General features: G+C 36.2%; 1 protein-coding gene across 1 annotated transcript in view; it reads left to right on the plus strand.

Annotated features, from left to right (window-relative positions):
• Nucleotides 1-26692, plus strand: part of EYS (eyes shut homolog) — an 872934-nt gene that overhangs the window by 195108 nt on the left and 651134 nt on the right. The window lies entirely within an intron of this gene.

Genomic DNA, 26692 nt, shown 5'->3' on the forward strand with positions numbered 1-26692 from the left:
TTAAAGTGATGTCCTTATGTTTGCAGTGTTACAAATAATACTGTTTTGTTTATGTGCTCAGGTTGTGACACTACACAGAAGAATGACCTTCAGTAGTTATATTATGCTATACTATAAACATTTGATGAGGATGAATTATATTGAGATTTTAACAGATTAACAACCTCTTATCTTATTGCTGCACACACACCTCTTGAAGGCAGAAAAGGCAATTTACCCTCCACTGTGACTATTTATTTGCTTTTTAATTGTCTTGGACTATTTCTGTACAAGAAACTATTAAATCATTGTTGAAAAGAAAGGATAGGCATAGTGGGTGAGAGCATCTGTGTTGGTAATTTCTAAGTAAATATATTGCACCTATTCAGACAGTATTTCTAACACCTGTTCAAAAGCAATTTAAGCTAATATTATATTCTAGGTCAGTGACTTTTTAAACAATTGTAGCTGGCATAGATTACTGAGCTGAGCAAAGCAACAATCTTATAGTTACAAATGTCTTCAAGTTCATAGTATGGATGTTCATAGATGGGCATTTAGATTTGATTCACTATAAATTAATTTTACCTTTAAAGGGGAAAATAATAGCTTTTGAGAAAAAGTTTGTTAAAAACTGGCTTCTCATTTTTTGTTTCAGTAAGTGCAAAGATTTTACAATAATCCTGATATCACAAGAAAAAAATTATTGTACAAATGTATGTACAAATAAAATTACTCACTTTAGGAATAAAAAATCAAGAATCAGAAGTATAAACTTTGCGTCGAACGAATGCCCACAAAAATTCGTTCTCATAGAATAAGTCAATGGACATTGTTCCACTCTGTGTGTATCAGACTAACGGTGAGTTTGAGGACAGCAACAGGAAATTAAATTTAATATGGACAAAACTTTGTGTGAAAGAAACAAGATATAAACTACCTGAACATCTCTTCTATTTCCATTTGTATGGATTCTATTTGCTGACATAAATCAGCCCATTGATTTTTCAGCTTTTTCCCTGTATAATTGTTTTTATTTTTAGTGCAGTTCTTAATTCTGTTATAGTGTACTGTGAATACTTCTGGGGGGAAGATGTGAAAAAATGTTAATTCTTCTAAATCAAACATTTATTTCATGACCAATAGCTTTCAGATATGAGAAGGGAGGAGAAACCTGGATTCAATGACATTGATAGTTACTGCCGATTCTGTATTCCTGTGGCTTGTGCTTCTTCTAAAATTAGCCAATTCCCATTCCTTGGAGAAATACCCACTGTCTTTCTAAAATCTGAAATCAGTTTGAATGTTATTAATATAATAGGACTGATAATGCATGTTCAAAAACTAAAGGCCTGATAGAAATCCTCTTAGAGCCTGGAAAGGCCAGAAATACTCACAATTCATAAGCCTTTTCTACCCTGCATTATGGGTTATAGATTTCATAAAGAATTCACCTAAAGTGATAAACCTAAATTAAAAGTTAGTTGTAGGACAACTGTGGATAGTAATTTGGTAAGTTCCATCTGTCACACCCTGAATCTTACCTCGCGGACTAGTGATCCTAGTAAGCCTACTAGGGCTTGTAGACAAATAAGCTTTCTCTCTGCTACTTAAATGAATGTAGAGCAGTTTCTTTTGCTTCTAAATTCGATTTGTCATGTCATGCCTTCCCACTAGACAGTTTCAATAATAAAGTGCAACAGATGAAATTAATTTCTATTCATAGTGTTTGATCAGCGAGTAAGGAAATACTGATTCCCTAAAGAAAATCACTGATACGAAGAGAAAATAATGAAATATTTGGAAATATATACATAAATATATATGTTAGTACCCCTGACAGAACAAGCTCAAAATGATTTTGCTAACAAAAGAACTCTGAGTTGGCAGGTATATAAGAACAATTGGCTTGGAGAAAGCAAATGGAAATTTGTACATGTGAGGAGCAGATATCAATTTTTTCCATTATAGGCAGGAAAATTTATGTATATATTTATGTATGTGTAGTTTATCCATAAAAGGTGAATTTCTGTTGAAGGTAAATTTTCAAATAGACATCTTGATTTAGCCTGAAGGTAGAATCTTTATATTCACTAGAGAAAAATCCATGACTAACTGAAGGTAGTTCTAATAATTTATTTTTATATCAATTTCTTTAATACCATTTGTGAATCAAAGCTTTCTTGTTAGTTAGAGTTCTAATCAAGATACAAGAAAAAAAAAAAGCTTGCATTTCAATTGTTATATATCATTAACTTATACTGGAACAACATTGTCATGCAATACATATCTGAATGATTTTTTTTCCCCATCATAATTTCACACTGTAATGTCAGCACGATAGACTCATAATGGGCTCCCTATAGACACATACAGAAATCATTTTGTCATGGTTATCTCACCTTGTAACAGCACAGAAAGCAGTTGGTCTCCATGGTCTTGCATTAAACTGTCACATCATTGTTAAAATTCTCTGCTTCAGGAAATGCAGATGGTACATCTTGAATGTTGTGAAAAATAACCACCTCATTGCCCATACTCCGTAGTTCTTTAAAACTAGATAAGTATTTTATTTGTGTGGGAGGGGAAGCTGTTTTTCAATAGTAGGTGATATTACAGATCGACCATATTCTTTGTTTGCTTAGCTGTCTCAGAATGATCACACTAGCATTTTACCATCCTAGTACTAATTCTCATAGCAATATTTATGTTTCTAGGTACCTGTACTTGGTCTTACCCTAATTTTCAAGGTATTTTTCATCATGACGATTTCTCGTACTAAATATAGCTCAGCTACTCCACTCAGAGGACACCAACTTGATTTTTGATATTCCTGAATATTCATTTCTTAGTGTTTTCTTCTGGCTGTATACTGTCTGTAGATTCCCACCAGCTCACTGGGATCCTAGGTAGAAGAGAAATCTATTTTCCTCTTTTCAGAAGGGAAGAAATTTGACTTACTCATATTGTTAGACTGTAGGGTCAAATCTTTCTTTTTATTAAAAAGAAAATCTTAAGCACATAACTAAAAAAACAGTATCAATTTAGCAGTGCCAGCAATATATGTTAATGAGAAGAGAGAATTCTTGTTGAATATTTAACAGCCAAAACATGCCTGCTATGCCAAAAGCAGAGCTAATGATCACAGCAATTGTTACAGAAAGGTACGAAGGAGCCCAGGGGAAGCCTCAGCCGAAGCCTACGCAGCGGTGGTGATGAGATGCCAGATGGCATGGTTTCTGACCTAGGATGGAGCGTGGTCCATCAGAGGCCTGGATTCAGACAGAGCTCCGAGGGAGGAGGATGTTGCCGTCATGGTCTTGGGTGGCAGGTAGTGTCCAGTGCCTTGTCATGGGCTGTGACAGGGGCTGGCAATGGTGTTCTTGCTGTGGGAGATGTGCACTGGGTGAGGAGGAGCAGTGGTCAAGTGAAGGAGTTGTGGGAGGAGGTAAAGGCGGTGAACAGGCTCAACACCATCAGAGAGGATGAACAGGAGATCGACAGACTCTTTGCAGAAACCCTGCAGAGCCAAGAAGCACTGTGTTGCAAGGCAGTCAGGAAAGATGAAGACAGCTCTGAAAAAGCATCAGATGGAAACTCACAAGACAGGGAAGGCTGGAAACTTGACATTCCTGACAATACATCTAAGGCTCCTTTTCTACCTCTGATTGTGTAGTGTCCTTGGGAACAGGCTAGGAAGATGACTTCCCTTCAGGTCATATTTCAGAGCAAGCTGGGACTGAATCAAGTGTATGCACAAAAATAGAAAATGAGAGTAATAGTTATGGGAGGGAAAGGGATGTAGTCACCTACGTACCCTAACTTGATGTCTATGGAGGTTTGTTGCTGTCTAGGCATTTGGATCCAGAATGTTAAGGAGAAACAACTGCAGCTTGTCCAGTGTTCAGTCCCTGATGCTCTTCCACATAAGCACCAGCAATATGGCCAAGGGAGACCCTGACGCCAAGAGTGACTACAGGAATCTGAAGTGAGCATAAAGGGGATGAGCAGTGGTCGTCTTGATCTTGCTGATGAAGTAGAAATACTTATAGAGAAGCAGAGGGAGAAGTTGAAACAGGAAAGGTTCTGACTGTATTTAAACAAAAACCTTTCACCATGAGAACATTCAAGCAGTGGAACAGGCTGTTGAGAGAGGTTGTACCACTTTCATCCTTAAGAGGTTTTTCAAAAAAAAAAAAAAAGCCCTGAGCAACCTGGTGTGATCTTATAGCTGAAAAATATGTATCTGAGCTATAATCCTGATATTTTTATATAATCCAAATTTGCAATAATTAAACTATTTCTACCATTTAGCAATTTATTGGATTTTGTATCATCACAACATATGCTGTCCCTTCTGCGTTTGGTATCCACTTCTCCTGCCTTAGGCTTAGATTGCAAATTATTTGAGATGCTCACGGTATCTTTGGCTTGTATTACTTTCTTGCAGTTAGTTGCAGGACTGTGCATCAACTGGCATATAATAGTAGAAGAAATTAAAATATAATGAACTATGTTTCTCTCTCTAATAAGCGCATTGCTAACACTTCAAAACTACTCTACAAGTATACCCTTCAACCTCCTCCTCAATTCTTCTGGAAAACTGCAATGAATTTTGAGTTTACTCAAAATGTCAGCCACTTCTTTGATTTTTAAGGACCCAAAAGAGAAAATTTAAGTTATGAATTCAGCAATAGAGTACTCTCTAGACTAAAAAAAAACCAGTATATATTATGTTTCTCAGAATAATTAATTTATCACCACTCAAGTTTAATTAGAACTAGTTATACAGCTTAAAATTTAACAGCGGTTCATTGATAACCTGTAAAGCTCTTACTTAATTGTCATGGTTGGCAAATTCTGTTCAGGGTAAAAGCAGTAAAGATTCATTTAGAAGATATATAAGCAATGTTTGTGAGATTATTATTTTTGAAATCTTATAATTTAAAACTCTTCTATTCCGCTAGAGGAAAGATTTTAATTCCTAAAGCATGAATATAAAACTGAACTTGATGATTTCACAATCTCTTTCAGTAGTAGAAACACAAAACAGAAGAGATATTGGTTCAAAAACCAGAGCTGCCACTCCAGTGAAATGTAAAAACTTACCCTGATTAGGTACAAAGCAGTCAATGGTTCCTATCACAAGGGCTGCACTCTGTGGGTTTGTCATCACTAGTGACTGACCCTCAGCTTTTATTCTGAAGCGATAATGACATAAGAGTGAGAGGAAAAAAAATCCAGAACACCCCATCCCTGTAGCATAGGCAAGAGGACAATAAGCAAAGCATAACCAAACATGGGGTAATACCCATCAAGACAAATGATGAAAGCAGTTAAAACAGCAGGATGGTTTATGGCTGGTTTACAGTGATAATTGGCTATATTCCTGATGGTCTGTTTCATCAATATAGAAATGCCAATCAAGTCACTGTCAGAGGTGAAATGAAGTAAACAACAACCAAAGTGGATCTGGATACTGGGGTTTGTTCAAGAACCAACAAAATTAGAGCTTTTACCCTGTCTGGTTATCTCACCCACTCATTCTCTTGGCTTCCTGCCAGCTCTGCATTCGCTAGGTCTTGACTTCCCAGGAAGGTGGTGCCGAAGGTCCTGTTGGTTCATGCTGTGCTGCTGCTCACAGTTACCAGTCTCAAGCAGTACCAACCATGCTCCCTGGGCATCCCCAGGCATTTGTCTCTGCTCATTTCCCTGCTCTCCAGGATCTTCCCCACTTCCAGGATCTTCTTTCCAGACAGGATCTTCATCTTCTTCTTGCTCGGCCTCCTTCCTCTCTCCAAGACGACTTCTTTTCAGGAACTTACCTTTTTTAGCACCAGTTCTTCTGTTTCAAACTGCAAGGCCCCAGTTGCCCCAATCTGAATAGTGTACATGCAGAAGCACAACCTCCTAACTGATAGTTCTGTCTCATGTCTCTTTATTAACTGGAAGGTTGAGGATGCACCACTTCTGTTTGGTCCAGGTGTCACCAAAATTTACAACTAGCCCATACCAACTGCAGCTAGCAGGCTTCCACCTGAAAGTTCAAAAGTTCAATTTTGGACATCCCACAACACATATACATATGCCCAATTATCTACTGCCTGCTAGAGTTCACAAGTTAAGCTATTTTTTGCCTATGACAGTCACATTAGAGATCTCTATTAGTGACGGATGGCTAACTAATTTCAAGGATGTAAATTCAACCAGTTTCACTGAGAGTCATATTCAGTATCTTTGCCACTAGAAATTATAGAAAATTAGGGAGCCCTCATTAATTCTTTATGTGATAGAATTTGCACAGGCGTCATCACTAAGAGGTAAAAATTAACATTCAAGTTCAAATGCTACACATTCTGAACTATATGTCATTGAGATTTAAGGCTAGTCTCTAGACTATTTCTGCACTTATGTTTGTGTTTTTCCTAGGGTAAAGATGTGTCCTGAATACTTTGTTTATAAGGAGAGCTAATTTAAACAGACTTATGAGTCTAAAGAGTTGTGGAATCATTAATATTCTGTTGAATTATTTAAAATAAATTAGCAATGTTTCATATCCCCTGAGATACTTATCTGAAAAAATTGGCGTCCTTGGCGTGTGTCTGCTGGGCAACAAGCATATCACAGTTGTATGCATGAGAATTTTAGTCTCTTGGATGGAAAAGTTTCCATCTGGTTATTGGAGTCCAGATGTACAATTAGTAATACCTTTTGTCTGTTCTATTTCTTTTACAGCAAATTAATTGAGAATATTTGTACTTGATTTCAGTTTAAAATCTGTGTTAGAAAAATAAATGTAAAATAAGACAATACTACAAAAAAGATAGCCAAAAAAAAAAAAAACAATAGGGAAAAGACAGCTACAATAAGAAAAGACAGAACAACAAAAAACAACCAAAACCAGTTATTTTAACCATTTAAATATATTACCTTTAATATTTTTACACCAGAAAAAAAATTGGTAGCGTAGACATGTTGTATAGTCTTACAACTGTGTGTGTTTCATAAGTTATAGCTGCTGTATAGCTCTAAGTCCTGGATATGAGAAATTCAGGAAGAGTTCCTTAGGCCTACGGATGAATTCCTTAGGCTTACTGTATGAATTAAACAATAGTTGCCACTGTGCTGACTGTAAAAACAGATATGTCCAGCGTCACACTTGGAATAGAGCTCTTTGTGCTGGCATCTGTAGCCTTTACCTGTGGGAGGTACCCAGGAGCTGTTCATCACCCCTAGTTTTGATATGACTTTATAAAATTGTCTGCCATAATGACATGCTCCCAGAAAGGCAGATGCTAATATAAAAACAAATAAATAAAAAAAAATAAAAAAAATAAATAATGTTCTTAACAGGAATGGATGAAACCACTCTGATGCTTCTCCTCTTTAAACAAAATTTCACTGAGCATTTGAAAATTAATGTGACTTGAAAGAAAAGCCTGGAACATCTCCTACTGCTTGCACACTTTTATGGAACCATCCTGTCAAGAGGCAGGGTTTTCTCTTCAGGTCCACACTACGGTCTGTGTGACTAGCATCTACCACATATAAGTCTTTCTTTATTTTTCTCTGCAAGGACAAATCATATGGGGATTCTTTAAATAATTGAATAGATGTACTCTGTGCTATATGTTTGCTCTTAATTCCTATTGAAATTTGTTCTGCAGGCTTGAACTGGCTGTCAAGAAAGCTTTATCTCCTGTACAAATAAGTCTAACTTCTTGTAGTAGACAATTGTAATGTGCCAGTTCTCTCTGTGTTCGGAAGTGTTCTGATATTTTTGTATTCTAGGCTCAGAATACAGAATGCTTAAAAAATGAAAACATGACATGATATTTCATGAGGCTGCAGGGTAGATCACAGAAGATATGGTAGCCAAGTTATGGATGTTCTGCTTCCTCTCCTATTCCCGTGGAGTTAGCAATGACTTAACCTTGAATAGCTAGAGACAGAAAAACAAAGCATCTGGATGCAGAGGTAGAAAAACAAACCATCTGTGTAATAACCCAGTGCCACAGAGTTCAATGGAAAATGAGAGTCTGTTCTTCAGTGCTTCTAGGTTAATCTCCAGTATACCATTTATTCCATTCATTTGCTTTAGATTAGTACTTCAAACCAAAATTGAGTAGCTATGTTGGGGACACCCTCAGCTAGAGTAATGCTCTCCATGGTGGTCAGCGGAATTTTGTGGAGGCAGAATAGTTTGCCCTTATGCAATCCTCTGCATGACGGGGGACTTCATTCTTTCCTTGTTAATAGCTGAATGTGCCTATGGTGCATAAGTTATACCCACAAACTGCATTAAAAGAATGATTAAGATTTCAAAAGTAGAAAAAGTAAGAGTTAAGGTTACCTTTGCAATTTTATGTACACTCTCTTTTCCCCTCTAAGTCTCTTATAATCTGAAGATGAATATTTTCTTTTTGCTTAGAGTATGCACAGTACATTTAACCCAAAAGTAAATGTTTCTGCACATATCCTCCAATACTGTTAGGTGTCAGCTCAACCTCCTAACTTCCATTTACAGCAATGTTTAAAATCTTTAGTTTAAAAATTTAGTTAATAGATAAATCTGCTCTCTATGATTTTAGTTGGTTCTGACACTTGAGAAGACTTTTTTCTTTTGAATAGTACTTGATGCAGTGCTAAGGCGATCATAAGTTAATCCTCATCTTTGGAAAAATATTTTTTATGCACATTCAGGCTGCTGATATATGTTGTTGGAAGCTGTCATAGCATCATATGAAAACTGTAGTGCCAGCAATTTTATATGCTCTCATTAACACCCCATACAAGCACAATTCATTTATGCAGATTTAAGAGGCTTAGGAGAGATGATGAGTACTTTTGTGAAAAGATGTAATAAATACCTTAGAATACATCAGATAGCGGTAGCAAATCTAAATTTTTCCTTCACATAATATTTTGGATGCATTTTAATCTAATACAAATAATAACATACTTCTAGGTAATTTAGTAAGTTTGGTAAAGAGGTAAGTTTTACTTCACCATTCTGTTGTTATATTGGCTATCCAGTGCAGGCACATGCCTTGTAAGAAGAGACCGAGAGAACTGGGGTTGCTCAGCCTTGAGAAGAAAAGGGCAAAGGGGGGGTCTTACTGCTGTCTACAACTACCTATGGGGAGGATGTAGAGAAAGCAGAGCAAACCTTATCAGAAGTGATCAAGTGATTGGACAAGAAGCAAAAGACACAAGTTGCAATACAAGAAATTCTGATGTTATAAACATATATGTGTATATATATGTATGTATATACACACATGTATACATATACGCATACACACATATGTAATACATATATTTATAATAATTATTATTAATAATAATTATTATTATTATTATCATTATTACTATTACCATAGCAATGGGTAAACTCTGGTGCAGGTTGCCCAGGCTGGTCATGGAAACCCCCACCGTTGGATATAACTAAAGCTCAACTGAAGCAGCCTTGAGGAACCTATCTAATTGGATGTGCTCTGAGCAGCGAGCTGGATGAGAGACCTCCAGAGGTTCCTTCCAACCCAAATTATTCTATGATTGTGTGATGACTGACTTTAAGATTGATGAAGTGTTAAATTCAGATGTTCACAGGCCCTCTGAATGGAGGCTTCTGTTGCCTAAACATAGGCACCCACTGACACTTGGGAATCGAAGACTCCTCAAAGTCCTGTGTCATACCTATCCTATGCAGATGTCTTCAGTTCCCCAGAACATCTCAAATAGGACAAGAAGCCTATGTTTAGACTACTGAATCCTGCCTCTGCAATCAAATAACTGCTTTCACTGGAATTAATGTGAAACTCTCGAAAGAAAAGAAATCATTAATATCACAGGCATGTATACATATATAAATGTTTTTATTTAAAAAAATCCTGATATTCATTTGTAAATCCAAAAAGAAAGACAGCAATCCAAACCAGAGTGACTAAACAATTTTTTTTCAAATTGCTTGCCACAAAATTATTCAGCTGCTCTATTTAGCTCTTTTTTATAATGTTTTATTGCAATTTTTCTGCTGCTTATATTCCAGTTTTCAGTATACTCCTAATTTTCAGTAAAATGTCATTTAAAAAAAATTTTTTGTCAGAAAATGAAATAAAGAAATCTAATGAATTCATGACAGGAAAGGACTTTCAGACTTAATATTTCCAGTTTCCTGTCATGACGGCCAAGTTTCTCACAATCTGTTTTCCTACACTTGCCACATTTTAACTTCCTGCAACTATTATTGGAAAAAAATACTTAGAATCAGTGAGCTTTCATCCTCACTATTCCAACTGGAAGATTATTACAGAATCTCACTGCTCTCTTCTGATTAAGATTTTCTAATACGGAATTTAATCTTTTTAATGGAAAATTAATAGTTATTTTGATACTTATCATTTAAATTAAATAGTTGTTCACTTTTTGGGGTGCTTTTCTCACTGATAGATTTAGGAACAACACTCGTATCTCCTTTCAGCCTACATTTTGCTAGACTAAATAACTTTGTGAGTCCTCTGTCAAGTGATAGTCCCTCTATTTCTCAGGCCTTTTTTGCATGCTTTGTTTTTCTTTTAATGCAGTGCTTTCCTTTAATGGGTGCTTTCCTTTATCTTGTCAATAGCATTTGAAGTAAAAAATACTGTGCCATTTTTCCGGCTTTCTACCCAACCACTTCTGCAGATAGAACTGATATTCCTCTGTTCTCAAGGAGGCTTTTAATAATGTAATGGTTTTGCTTCGGAACCAAGATATAAAAAGATGTGAACCCAAGAATGGAAATTTGCATATCATGGCTGGATGTGTAGACAGCTCAGTTCAAAATATACCTTATTTTTCAGTGTGTAACTTGCGTATAGCAGATTCACATATAACCTACTTCAGTATCTGGCTTAGTCTGACATTTTTAATGAGCTGAGATTTTAAGGACTGTAACAGAAAATATTTTCCAGTTCCATGCTTCATCCTTGCAATATGTCTGAGTGTTTACATCACTTTGTAAACTATTATGTTGATGTAAAGTATCCAAATTCAAATTCCCATTAAGCTGATTCTGAACTATATCTGTATTTGTGTAATTCTGTAGAAGCTAATGGTGTTAAAAAAAAGACAGATATTCTTTTTTTTTTTTTTTTTTTTTTTTTTTTTTTTTACTAACAGAGGCATTTTTAAAAAATAAATTTGAATAGCAAAGAGGTCTGATCTAGTGGATTTAAGCAGCTGGGGGGGGGATCTTGTTAAGCAGAATGCATACAAGGCTCAGGAAGTCTGTGACATTTCCCTGCTGTGTTCAAAATGCAGATTACTTTTGTAGTGGTTTTGTGGCCTTTCCAGTAAGAAGGAAAAGGAATTATTCAGATCTATGTTTTAGGTGGAATCATAATTCTCAAGTATCAAATATTCAAAACATGCTTTCGTTCCATGTCTTCTATTGAAACAACTGCATTTTTTGTTTTACTGAGTTTCTTTGATTATTTATGACACACTGAAAATATTTTTCCTTTTATGATTTATTCTTTAACATTAGTCTCTTATAAAACAAAATAATGCTTATGTTTTGACATATAAAACATCAGTATGTCAGCTGACTGCATAGATATATTCATAGAATATCTACTGTCCTATAAAAATTGCTTGCATTTTTAAGTAATTTCATATTTATAAAAAAGACTCTTGCAAACAACTGTGCATTCACAAAATTGCTTCCCAGTGAATTTTGTTCCTTTTTCTTGGCTATGTATGCTGTATTCTGCCTTTCCGTTAGCTGAGAAAATTATGGCTAGTATTAATGGAAACGGAGATTTCATCTTCTTCCTGAGGATGGAGTCCAAATAAAGAGGTATGAGCTATAAAACCTGAGAGCCAAAAATAATTACTTTGATGTAAGAGTAAGTTGGCAAAAAAAAAAAAAAAGAAAGAAAGAAAGAATACTTAGTAAATAATTACACTATATTTTTTCTAGACCTAGATCTGCAGCCCCAGAAACTGTCAGTCACCAATTCCTTCCTTGCTATAACTGAAATAAGATATTTTAGTATTTTTAATTCATATTTCAGATGTATTTTTTGCTTGAATTTTCAATTTAGAGAAAATATAACAGCTGCATCATCTGTTATAAACCTTGATGATAGCTATTCTCCATTCAGTGAAGGCAATGCCAAAATGTTGATACAGACCATAATTTATTTGCCTGTTTTTTATAGGAATACAAAACCACTATCTTCTGATCAAGCTCTGAATTGCAGTGTTTATTATCATTATGTTTTCTCTGAGGTATTATGAATTAAGCCACAGATTACATTAATATGTTATTAATAGCGAATTCCCATAATTATGCTCTTGACTGCATGGAAATATTTTTACTAATGGGATACATGTACTTTTATAGAATTGCATGGAAATATTTACCTACAGGGCAGATGTCACTTTGCTGGTACTTAACACTGGCTGTTGGATGGATGAAAGAATGGTATTTTTTCCTCATTCAGACAGCATAGGGTTCGGCTGCCGAAGTGATTTCATGTGGTAAGAAGGTGGAGGACAAAAGTTTGGTGTCCTTGCATGTCTTCCACTTGTGCCTGTGAACCAACAAAGTACTTGTACTTACTGCCAGTACTGATGGTGCCTGTGATACTTGAATACATGACGTTTGGTAAGTTCTGTTTGCTAACTTCGTTGACACAGGGTGGTCATTGCTATTGGAGAGCTCATGTGTGATGACATCAAAAAGTCTCCTTTAAATTGCAGCAGTAAAAGTAGGCTTCCTGCAACAATGCAAATTACACTTGCGTACCTAAAGTCAAGTAATACAACTACAAACCTACTTTAGCTTTGTGCTTGTCAGCACCTGCCCTTACAGTTTTTTTGGTAAGGAAACATCCCATTGAGCAGGAAATGGGAGTCTCAGCCTACCCTTGAAAGACTTGGCTGCCCTAGCTGCACAGCAAAGCACTAGCACGGATGCACTCATGATCACAAAGCTGCACCCTTCATCCCCACGGGAACAACTTGTATGCGTGGATATAAATGCTTTTCCCGGCAAAACTACGTCAGCCCTTAAGCACACCCAGGGCAACAGCTGTGCGGCCTCTACGAGATGCGGGAAAAGAGGAGTTTGATCTCAGCTGTCTCAATTTTAATCCTTACTATTCCTTTCGTGTTGTTCCGTTTCACGTTTCTTCTTGTACTAGTCTTACGTACACTACCAAGTCACCTTAATTTCCTAGATCTGATTGTTTAGTGATAATTATAAGTTGTAAAGTAGGAATATACGATACATATGATCACCTCTAAATTGTCATTCATATCCTTATATCTAAAACTTTGTTAAAAAATTTAATTAGGTATTTAGTTTTACAGTTTCATCACCATAAACTAATTAAATACAAATATACTTATTCCATTTCCTCTCACACAGTGTTACATACACTATCATAGTAGCCATAATTTAATGTTCTGTGCTAGCATTCATGCCAGTTTTTCTTCATATTTTCATCTGTATGAAACTACTGAAGCTTGCTCAGGAAACAGGGTTTCCATGTTAAAACTTTATCAAGCTGGTACAGTTGCAAGCACTCAGATATATTTATACTTTTATTAAATTCTTTTTTTTTTTGCCTAATTTTATTATATTAAAAGTCACTAACTAAATGAGGATACATGCACTATAATGTAGGTAAAAACACCTTCTTAACTACTTCTTGATTTAAAAATAATACAAATAATGCTTATTTTGCCTCCATGTTCTTCCAGTATGTTAAAATAGCTAATTGATTTTGGAGAAGGAGATGTCATTTGTCATTTTGATCAGCAAGGAATAAACGTGATCAAAGTATATGATACTATATTGAAAACGAATAATCTACTTTGGCAGAAACCAATTAAGCTAAATATAAATTACTTAACACAATCTTTTTTCTGGCTGCAGGACAAATTCTCTTAAAGAGATGGCAAGGAAAAATCATAGAAATAAAAATCTATTAATATATTTTCCTTTCTAATCTTTGAAAGTGAATAATTCATGCTATGTATGAGTTTATTAAAACAGATCCTACTCATGCCTTTAACTTCATCTCTCCCACTTTCTAGGTCTGTAACATAGCGAAGGCAGCTCTGAGCAGCTGCAACAGCGTGAAGAGGCCCCTATACAATGAATTATGCATCAGCACCTTTAAAAATATGTGTCTGCTATCTGCACCCTATTTGCCCTGAGATATTTCCCCTTCCCTGCTATTCTTGCTGTAACTAATATCCTCAATATGTCAGGATTAGAGCCTGGACATTTAAGTGCTTCCTATGAAAGAGCATTCTTGCCATGGCTTGACACAGGGAGTTTCACATCTTCCCTCCACTAGGCTTGCTGAGGGTTGGGAGCTCTCAAGGCACTATGATTTTCTCAGATTTCAGTCTGCCTCCATAGCCCAAAGAGAGGTCAAAAAGTATTGTTTTTTGTTTTTTTTTTTTTTTTTTTTTTTTTTTTTTTGTTTGTTTTCTAATTTTGAAAGGGGAGCAACAGTTCCTGAAACATTTGCAACACTATTAGAAAAAAAAGGGGGGGGGGGGATATGAAAGTCAAATATTTGTTACTCCAAAAATGACCTGAGTAACAAACTTGGTTTTGCTTTGTTAATAACCTGCCTGCAAGGTGTTGTTCTGGGGAGAGAATTTCTGAAATGGAGAATGCTAAAGATAAGCACAGCAGAACTGAAAAGCATTTGTAGGTTCTTTTGTATGTGCTTGTTAATTTTTTATCTTTCTGGAGAAACAAAGGTTGATTAAGCTAGATTCCAGCTAACCAGGTATCCAGTTTGAATTAGCTTCCAACTAACTAGCCAGTTCTCAGTTAACTTTAGGGAAATATCAAGGGGACATTTTCCTCTTTTCAAAAGGAGGGACTTAGTAGAAAAGAGCACTAATTCATTGAAACTTTAAAAATGGCCTGTAATAATTATGTTAGGGTAGGCTGGCAGTAACATCCAGGCATCTGTGTTTCCCTAAAGGTCAAATTGCTAACAGGCACAGGCAAAAGAAATTAATTCAATATGCTCACATGCAAAACAGCTTTTCATCTGTATTTTCTGCAGACCTAATTATCATAGTGCAGTGCAGACACTTTAGTTTCAAAATAGTTGCATTCTATATTTTAAATTTATAAAGCATCAACTCAATGTTCTTAACATTTTGCGGTTTCCTCACTGTTGAGTATCATCAAAACAAATTAAAATATATAGGTCTTGGCTTACACAATAGGCCCTTAAAAACACTTTATTGGTGTATTTCAGATTAAGTCTGGCACTTTTGGTTGCTGTTTATCAGAATGCCAATTCATCTTGTCTTCACCTGGCATATATAAGGGTGGAGTAAGTGGGTTAGCTCTGCTCGGAAAAAGCAGAGCTTTCCACGGTGAAAGCCTGTTCAAAATTTTTGTTGTTTTATAGATTGGACAAACTGAACTTCTTCCTCCCCGATCTTACATGAAGCAGTAAGACAGTTTAACGCCTGCGTTTGGGGTTTGTCGAAAAGCGCTGAAGCCTGGAACAAATTGCTGTTTTCAGCGCACACGGGTCTCCTCTGCTGGTTGCCCACTGCAGCGGGCCGGCAGCGGCGAGGCTGAGCTGCTGACACCTGGTTGTACAAGTCCCACTCCAGCTGCTGGTAGCCAAACTTACATACACACAGACATACACACTGTGGATGCCTCCAGTAGCTGGCCTTAGAGACCCAGTCTATCCAGTAGCAGGCCCCTGGATCCCCTGGATCCCAGATGCACATCCAAACACACACAAACAGGTCTTTGGTAGCTGGCCTGGACCTATAGCCTCACCAATAGCTGCCCCCCAGATCTCATGGTCTCTCCAGTCACTGGCTTGGACCTGCTGGTCCTTCCAGTAGCCATCTTGCAGACCCTCTGGTCTCTCCTGTATCCAGCCCACATTTACGGCTGCTCCAGTACTTCCTCTGCCTGCTGTCTAGACCAGCTTACTGGTAATCACACACACCGTCATACTCACACATACACCATGTGCACTCTCTGGTCTCGGCTGTTGCTGCACCCCAGACAGCCAGGCCTTGTGACCTGTGATTCCCTTCCAGTTGCTGAGACTTAGACATCCAGACATGCACATGCACACGGAATAGAGAGCTCCTCATCAAGGAAAACAGAAGTGGACTTTAATAAGAAGACAGGACAGACTGCATTATCAGTTGCAGGTCAGGGCCGGATGGGCATCCTGACCAGTCCCAGTTCCACATGATCAGCTCTTTTTATCATCTTGTCCCTCCATCTTCGTATGTCTGTTCTTCCCCAAACCACCTTGGTTGCTCCTTTTTCTCACCTTTGGTTCCTCCCCTAAACATTCCAGAATAAGCCTTGTGCAATCCCCAAATCCTTTCCCCCTGCATCCCATAGTGAGTCCCATAGCCCAAAGCAGTGACCCCCTCAGCCCCTGCCTTGACTCACGGTGATGGTGCCCCAGCCTGGGGCTGATGCTCCCCTGGGAGAAGACTTGGAGTCTGGTTTGGGCTCCTGTCTCCTCTGCCTGGGTTATCAGGGCTTCCCTGCCTGGCAGTGTGCCCAGGGCTGCTTCATGTGTGTGGAGACTAGTGCTTAATCACAAAATCTAGCATAATCCATATAACTATTTCAGATATATATCATTTCCACCTGAAAGCAAGCTGAATTTTTACATCGTGATGTATTCCTGCAAAATTATTTCCATCTATTCATTCTTCACTACAAGACAGGCTATTGAGGAAAGCCATTATTATCACAGACTTCAGTTATTTATTAACCACATTATTAGCTGCATTTAAAGAAGCATTGAAAGGGAGGTTTGTTGCAGAGAAAAAGCCACGGAACAGGTGATTTAAAAGTAGCAGTAAGACAAAGTAGAGTAGAAGCTAATAAGGGGGCTAATTGTGATAGACAACTGGAAGGACCAGGTGTGGGAGAAAGTAAATAGGACAAGGGACTGTTCACATGAAAGAATTTGTTCTTACTCCTATTCTCCCTCAACATTTCATGATAGTCATCTCTCTTAACTCTGTTCTTTCCTCAAATTTCCTTGACAATTTGGCGTGTCACTGCTGGCCGGAAGCACAGGTACAGTGCTGAAAGACTAGGGACTAAAAGGCAACAGGCAGGTGAGTGGGAGCATTTTCCTTATTTTCCTGGATTCTCCCACCTTATAACTAGCTCCTTCTTGCTGGAGAGGAAGCAAGGGAAGACATATTGCTTGAAATAAAAGGAGCACTCAACACAATTTTCTCACCTGGCCCATTTTCTCTTTGCCTCCTAATCTTCTCCTGAAAAGATCAACCATTTTCTGCTCTGTGAGTTGGTCAAACTCTCAGATCCCTTGCCTTAGAAAGATGGGGTTTTGTGATGCTCAGGAGCAGGATGTTTGAATCTTTGTCACTTGATGTTAAGGCAAAATTGCATTCCTGATGCAAGAAAAGACAGTAACAGACTATGCAGTTATCTACTACACTTTGGGGAAAATGGGATTCAAGCTTGTGAGACAGTGGTCAGGAAGTGCAGATGTGTAGGGAAAGGAAAAAAGTAATATAAATTTTGGGGGATTGTTTTCCCTGAAAAATACAATATGCTACTACTGAGATATCTGACTTAAAATAAGTTTTCTTGTATTTAAAACATTTTTTTTCGGTATTAGATATATGCTGAGATGAGAAAATTAGCTATTTAACAAACTTCTTTAAAATCCCAGTGCTCTTATTATTTTTTGTAAGTTCCAAGGACAGCAGGACGGTTTTAAAACCTTATAAGAAAGAAAATATTGCTAAACCCTTGATTTTTTGGAAGTGTGTTTGGCTTAGAAATACTGTGCTGTCTGAAGAAACATAGGGTTTGGTTTAATACCACATCCACCAGTTTTACAGCAGAATTAGGAAACTGCATTGAATTTCAGCAGAGTTGCTCTGATTTACAGTGGCATAAGTAAGGACAGAATCAATCTTATTTTTTATGTGGGTCATTTTTAGCAAAGTGAGTTATCTGATGATTCTGTATATCACTGAAGTACCATGAGCTATACATAGTAAATCTCTCACATCCTCTAATACCCATAAGGTAGTGAATTCATAAGCTGTTAACCTATGCTGTGTACTTTTGTTTACTTCAAGAGTGTAGCAATGCGAAGATTAACAGAGAGAAATGCAAATAATCTGGGGGGATAATCTGGGAGGCTGCAGGACCACGTACAGCACCAGCTGGTGTTTCTAGAGATGACGATGACTAACATCCATCCCTCTTCATCTTTGCTCTCCCAACATCTGGTATTCTCTAGGTAAATCAGTGCCCAAATTAAGATTACTAATGAAGATTTTTTTTTCTTTGATTTGGCATGCTTTTTCTTCATGCAAGGCAAGGCCTTAGAATGTAATTAATAGAGTGGGAAAGGGGACTTTTAACTCTTCAGAGTTGATGTGATCAGTATAACTATGTTATTTAGTCAGAGTTAAAAATTAAAGCAGCACGTGTTTACTGTTTTAGCTTGGTCACTTGGGACTAATGCCTGTTAATAGGTGAGGATTCATCCCCAAGTGGTATCTGAAAACTGAACAAAACAAAGAGAGGTGTTAAACTGGTGAATTAAAACATAAGAGATGTAAATGAGAGAGATCTAAATGAGGAAGACCTATGGTTTGAACAGAATTATTCTTGTGTCACAAATAATTTTCTCCATCCTAATATTCTTCACAGGTTTGAAAAAGTACGCTTCCAAAAATATAAGACTGCACACTCAATCAGTAGGTGAACTGCATCTTCAGGCTGAGATGGGCTGAAGATTGTCGGCTCCAGTCAGCCCAGGAATATATTAAAAACAGACATTCCTAATGCAGTATAATTCTATCTCCTGAGAAATTAAAAACATGAGCAGACTTACTTCAGTTTATATTCTCTGTAGCTGAAAAATTAGAGGTAAAATAGGTCTTCTACTTTACCAATTTTGTTCCTTTGATGATGCAGGATATAATTTTTTTCTGTTTTTTTTTTTTCCCTTATTGAATATTTGTCTAATGCGAGTATGTATGGACATTTATTATAAAATTATGGGATTTCTATTTCACATCTCGGTAAATTTTCTTTTCCTAATTAACTATACTGTCAAGCTCTTTTCCCTTCTTCTCCTGTATCTTCCTCCCCTCTGAGCAAAGTCTGAATATATTTTCTATTTCACTCCTAACTGCAGGTTCCTATTTTTTATTATTTTGTTATGTATAGCTACTGCCATGACCTCAACCTTGCTTCAATATAGAACAACATGTACATAGGATGTGAACATACTTTATTTTCTTTAGGAAATTGTTTCAACTTTGTTCTATATTTGAGTTTTATTTCTCTTGAGCTTCTCTAAATTCTTAGAAATTTGAAAGCAACATTCTGTAAATAAAACAAATACCATCGTGACTTCTCTTACTTTTAATTTTGTTAGTGTCTGCCCAATGTCCATATTAATTCCAAACAATTGTCTGCTTATACCAGGATGATATTCCAGACATGTCAATCTTTATATTGCATTTCTAAGAAAATCTCATTTTGCCTCTCTGACTGGTATTTTTAGTTTTTCTTTTTTCTTTGGTATTTTCTCCATTCTGAGGGAAGGAGACTATCTTCTCTCCTACCTTTCTTAATAGAAGTCTTACAAGAGATCTTAGCTGCCTCATCTTTGGTGGTAAACTGGCTCTGCTGACTTTTATGAGCTATATGAAAAGGATGGTACAGAATACCTTGGCAGGAATGAAAATTGTCAATTACAGTTTAACAAAATTCCTTTCTAAAATAGGGTTTCTGAGAAAGTAAGACTTTTTTCCCCCTGTGATTTGTGGGGGTCTCTTGTTAGTTTGAAAAAGTTTATCTCTATTCTTTCTTTTTCTGAGAAATAATGCCACAAGGTATAAAAATAATGTAAAAATCAATCCTTTTTCTTTTTTGTTAGTTATTTTATCGAGTACTTCCAATAATTAGACATATATTTATTTTCTTTTATTTGGGGGACCTCTCTTTGTTGGATACAGGATAAAAGACAATTGCTGCTACTGCAGAAGAAATTATCATAATTTATTTGTTACAGTTCTGTCTCCCATCTCTCCTCTTTGCTCCATGACATCAAGAAATTCTTAACTTCTTCTTAGCAGGACAGCAAAGCAGCAAGAAGTTGCTGCAAAAATAGTTCGTAGTTAAAAGTTCATAATATTCCAGTTTGAGAGAATTAATGGGAAAATCTTTATTTCTCCTCATTTCAAGCTTACCACCTGAAAAATGACCAAACTTCATAAGCCAAACTTCATAGAAAATGCACAAGGAGATACTAAACATAAGCTTGGCAGAGAAGTAATGTTTTTTTTCTATATATCAATAAATATAATATAACACATCTTAGAGAAAGAAGAACTTGAGAAAAAAGGTATTAGATCTCGTTTTTCTACTAGTCTCACAAGAAGATATTTTTGAAACACCTTATCAGAAAGCAGTATAGGAGTGAATAGAAGACTCCTATGTGTCTTTAACAATCTAACTTTTTGAACATTTATCCTACCATCTGAAGCTGATGGGAGTTATCTTGATTGAACACCTCCTGAATTGTCGTGCAACTGCAAAGCAGTCAGATACAGATAACAAAACATTGAAGTTACCTATTTGCTGCTTACGATGGACACATTTTTCTCATTGTTACTCTGAGAAAGACTTTGTTTTCAAAGCTTTGCATTTTCTGCAGTGCCAACGATGTTGTAGCAAAATTTCTAATACTAAATTTTGGCATGTCACCATTTTACTGCATTTTACTCCAATTTTACTGTTCTGGACTTTTAAATTAGGAAATTTTGATGAGTCTTGTGAAAGATAAACAACCAAAATTTTTTCTAGGAGTCTGATATGTTCTTTAAAACTCCCAGTTCACAATAAATTAAAGAAATAATCCGGTATTAATTGAAAAACAGCTAAACATGTGATAATTCCTCTACGTAGTGCATTAGGATTTACTAATTAAGGATTTATAGTAATTAGTTTTGCCCCTGAGTTTCTCATTTTCATAATGTTTAACTTCACAATACATTGATAAATGCGTATTTGTGTTTAATCTATTAAGAACAAGTTCAGATATCTTCACTCATTTGCAAATTAGGTCATATAAAATAGATGCAAATCTTAATTCTTTGTATTATGTTTCCATTGCAAATTTGAAACTGCAAAATCCTCCTAGTGTCCTGTGAGTCGATTCTAATCACAGATTTTTTTTTTTCATTATTTTTTCCAGGCAGTGTTCTTAGTATACAGAATATAAACTATATAGGATGAGTACTTGAGCATGTTCCAGTCATTGCACAGATGAAAATGCTATCAGCTGTCAGCTTACATGAGGGTTTTTATTTACACACTGGCTGTAAAAACAATCCCAAAGTACCATTCTGATGAAAAGATAGTAAGGAATAAACGAATATGCAATTCTGCATTTGGATATCCTGTGGAAGAGTTATATTTAAGTACACTGCTGTTAAATGTACTAGTTTGTAAGATTCTGAATGTCTGAATGTCTCAAAATGTCTCTTTCAGCATGAGTTAATCACATTCTTCTGTCTTACTTACTAATTTCCACTTTCTTCTGACATGATCTTAGCAACAAACCAGCCTAGGCGAGTTGCCTCGTATGTACTTCTAAGTGGAAGAGAGTCAGGTTGAGTAGGACTAGCCTTGGAAGTAAGAGTGACCGTGAGATCAGGATAGCTTTAAAACAGGTGAACTGTGAACTCTTATTGCAGCATAGAGCTCACCATGGGTTGCACCACTTGTTTAGGCACTCCATATAAACAGCAGTCCCGTAAAGAGGAGAGAGCTGCTCTAGCTATGCCCTGTGCCATCTGTATCAGGCCTAATAAGCTTAAAGTTAGCTCAAATACATAATCAGACTTTTTGAATAGAACGTAGCTCAGAATTATGCCAGCCGGGAGCATACACAAGCTCTTCTGTAGCTACACAATGTTGAAAAAAACAGGATCTTCAGGAAACAAAATATATACAATTTCAGAGTTGCTACTGTTGATGTTAACAGGCCTGTTCATGGCCTGTCATCCTAAGAAGCCGTGGACTCTTCAGCTTTGTGGAAACTGGACGTACTGGTCATGTAGTGACTGCTGTGTTTGTTTACAGGTAATGATCACTGTTAGAAGTGCTTTGAAAAAGGCTCACTTCCTAATATCAGTGCTTACATATAAAATCACTTGCGACTATGAATGAATTGGGATATGTGGTTATTTTGACTTTCTCTCATTGTTCTTTCCCCCACAATGGTCAAGTGTTAATATGACATGTGTCTTGGCAATTAGATCATCAAACATTTTAACAGCATCATATACAATTCCCAATTTTAGCAGTGTTAAATGGGTTTAACTTTGTGCTTTTCAAAGCTCTATTCCTGGAAAAATACAAAGTTGTTATGAAAAATGAGAGAAGTGGCTAAAATCAAAAGTAGGTCAGTATGGAATGTTGAAAATACAACACTTCGAAATAATCAGCCACGCAATCATAAATTAGACAACAACTCGCAAAGCCTCAGTTCAGCAAAAAATGATCTGTGTTTTGGAAGATCTCGAAACAGCATCAGTCAGCAATGCCATACAATTAGAGAAAAAACACTTCGCAAGAGAATGTCAGCATTTTTGGGGCTCTTTCAAGCAGTTACAGAGAATTTTTAATTCTCTCTTTTTTCTTTTATGATCTATATAATTTCATGAAGGATTACATCAATCTTCTAAAAATAGAAAAAAATGCAAAGACTATACATATGCAGGAATAAACTGAATAATTAAAAGTCTGAAACTATGTAGATCGCAGTTCTGCAGGGAGGCATTTGGGAGCCGTAGGATGATTTGAGCTGGACATGATACACAACCATCACATAGTTGCAAAAAAATAACAAATACTGTTCTGAGAAGTGTAATATATAAGTACAGACTGTATATCGCGACCTGAGTTGAGACGCTGTATTATACATGAGCACAGAAATAGAAAAGACAGGAGCCTGACCCATCAGAGAGCTAATGAGTGAGACCTATGAAGAAATGCAGAAGGAAATGCTTATTTCTTTTTTTTCTCAAGCTACAGACAGAAGACTGATGGGAAACATCAGTCATGATATTTAAAAAAGTCAAGATATGTAAAAAGCTGCAAAAAGAGAGAAATCAGTTGTTTTCCACTTCCCTGAGAATAAGACAGAAAGGTTTACTAAGGTAAGAAAAGCATAATTTAAAGAAAACCTGTGGGAATAGTGGAGACAGAGGCTACTGTTGTATAGGCACTGTGGACCCAACAAAACTTTATCCAGGATCACTTTGATAAAATATTTCTGAGTTATTTTCTTATTGTAATAAGCATGGGCAGTGGTGACAAGCCCAGCGCCAGAACACATATGGACATATGGACAGCAAGCACACTGTACCTATGCGATGATTTTCAGTGGGCGCAGAGGCACAGAGATCTGGCAGTTAAAGCACAACAGAACTGCCAAACGACCACACTTGCTTCAACTTGCTGTCCTCTTCGTAACTAGACATTTTAAAGAAAAAGTTAGTGCAGATGCTGCCAGGTGTTACATGTTAAGTGTTAGTTGTGGAGACTACCTTCTGTGGGAGAGACACATCTGCCAGTCAGATTTTCTGTTTGAGGGGGTTTCTGTTGCTCACCAAGGGCTTGAATCCAAGATGATGTAGAGACTGTCAAGGCTTGCCTGGCCTTCGTTCTCAAAACTACCCTCACTTCTCAACTATTTTGAATCTGTGTTGTGGCAACAGTACTGCTAAGGGAGACTTTAAGTCTATCAAAGATAGGTTAAGGATCCAGTGGTGTTCTTCTGGACCCTGACAGTCAAAGAGAGAGGCTAGGATAGGAGCAGATGTATCTTGTATGTCAGTTTGGGGTTGTGTAGGCACTGCCACAGGTAGAGTTTTGGTTTTTACAATCACAGGCCTCTCTAAGTGCAAAAGAGCACTACTCATGCTGGAACATTGCATATTTTTTGTGGTCCCTGTTGCAAGCGTCTACATTGGTGGCCCCTGTAGCTTGGTAGTCCATATCACATACTGTCTTGCTGTAAATGTTTTCACTCTTCAGAAAAGTGAAGTGATTGATATTGATATGGAAACAAGGCATTTAGAGTGGGCTGTGTGTGAGAAAGCTTGTCTACATTCAACTGAAATGAACGGAACACGGATATGTATTTGAGCCTGCATGAGGGGTCAACACAATCTTAAGCTTGCTCCCACGTTGTACCTCTTCCTGGGAGCACAGTTATAACTAGATATTTTAGATCTTAGTTTATTTTTAATCCTAAATATGGGCTTAAAGGCTACATAAAAAATACAATATTGTATAAAGTCAAATGCAGTAAAGATGGGTATGAATACACCTAACATTAATGAGCAAACTTGATTAGTAAAGTGAAAGCTAACTTCGACAAATTTAGTTTAGGATTTGAATGCTCTATAATAATGTTATGATACTTCCTCTTTTTGTAGAATGAAGTCTGTTATCGAATACAAAAATGGTGGGAAAATAGAGCTCATTGGAACTTAAGCCTACAGAGAATGTCCTAGGCTACTGAGACTAGTTCACAGGGCAACAGAATGACAAAAAAAAAATAACCTGAAAGGGACAGTGGGAGTTCCCTGATTCAACCATAACAACACTCCAACCAGAACAGCACTGCTCGTCACTCTAAATTGGAAAATATAACAGTGAATTTATATCATCTTATGCTCTTAACCAAAAATCTATTCCCTGGAGAACAAAGATCATTTTTAATATTTAATAATTTATCCTGTCAAAAAGTAACAAGTCATATTTCGAAATATATCAGTACAGCTAACTAGGCTTGTAAACTTTACGATCTGTGAAAGTAACATAGGAATTACAGTTTACCTAATTATTAATCTACATGCTTTGGGCCCTGCCATGAACATATAAATTATTCTAGACAGAATTATTTGACAGTTATTAGAATCAGGGGAAATATATGGGGGGCTGGACTAGATGATCTCCAGAGGTCCCTTCCAACCTTACTAATTCTATGATTCTATATGATACTTAGCACTACAGTTCTGGAGATCTCTAATTTAATGCAATGAAAATTATGATAATCTAAATAGTAGTAACTGCATGGTAAAAAAAAAGTTTGTGTGTATTCAGTGTAAGACAAGGATGAAAACTCAGTTCTTTGAAAGCATATCTTATATCTGCCTTCACTTGTATTCTGTGTGGGTTGTGCTGTGTACCTTGTGTCAGATCCCAATCTTATATTAGAATTCATAAATAAATTCTGCAAGAAAGAGAGAAAAAAACTCACACATTGATCATACTGGGACACTTCATTATTTATCTGCATTTGTTGTTATTTTGCTGACACAACTATCAACAACAACTCAATACAAATTAAATCTTCTGGTATTCATAAATACATCATAGACCAACATTTCATGATTCTGAAGACTTTTGAGTTTGTTTTCTAAATGAAATAGGGTTCTAGAGACATTAAAAACTGACATCAAAATAGGAAGGAAAGACAAATAATTTAAATTAAATTTAATTATTTGTCTTACCAATCATATAGAATCATTGGTAAGACAATGATTTAGTTAGACTAAATCAACTAAATTGATTTAGTTTTATTTGCTAGTTTTAAAATATTTTTATAGAAAATACTTAAATTGGTCAATTTTTGCTTTTCGTAAATATATGTCTGTTTAGAGGTGTGGGGCATGCCTTCATTATACATTTTTCACAATTCAAGTCCTGAGAACCCAACATAAAAAGAATAGATTTTCTCCATTCAAATAATTACTTTAAGGTATATGGAAAGAAAATAAATGGATGGAAAGAAGGAAAGCATTTGGATAGGAACACTTTCATTTTATACATGGAAATTATTATTTTTTAAATTTCAGTAACAATGAAGACATGATTTATTTTCTTCTTGTCATCAAATTATGAAACAGTTTACTTGTAGTCATTAAGTTTTTATCAACTATGTGTTAAAAATTAACTGCAGAATTCAATCTAAAAATTATATATCTATATGTATATATAGTTAGATAACTAATGATATATAGATTACTAGATTACTAATCTAGTTCTACCCATTATACATGTAATGCTTTAAAAATAATGCCTTAATAAGGAGTAGCAACTTTAATGAGTGGCACTCTTCAATGGAGCGTGCTAACTGTTGTGCAAAGATTAGTAGCAGTATTTGGATTGAACACAAAACAAAGTTATATGTCAAAATACACCTAAAAACTAAGAAAATCAAGTTGCCCGGTCTTTTTGTAGGTTTGTCTTTGGATTTTTGTTTAATGACATCTATTTTCCTTCTTTTAACAACATACTGCATCCTCATGTATTTTACATAAGCTTTAATTTACATATGGTGGAGATCTCAGGTGTTGTATTGCACACATTTGTTATGCCTCATGCAGACTCTGCATTTTTTTAACTCCTCCTCTCCACAGCTGAGAGCACCAGACAATGGAACAGATATAACTGATGAACTGTCTCTTATATTAACAGAGCAAACTTCACAAAAAGTATCAAAAAAAAAAATTAGAGAGAGTCTGATATAAGCAGAATGAATGTTTTCCCAGTTTCTGGGTGTCAAATTGCAGCATATTCTTAAGGCCAAGTAAACTGATTGTATTTCTA

The sequence above is a fragment of the Rhea pennata genome, chromosome 3 (assembly GCF_028389875.1).
Source record: "Rhea pennata isolate bPtePen1 chromosome 3, bPtePen1.pri, whole genome shotgun sequence".
Classification (NCBI taxonomy): domain Eukaryota; kingdom Metazoa; phylum Chordata; class Aves; order Rheiformes; family Rheidae; genus Rhea; species Rhea pennata.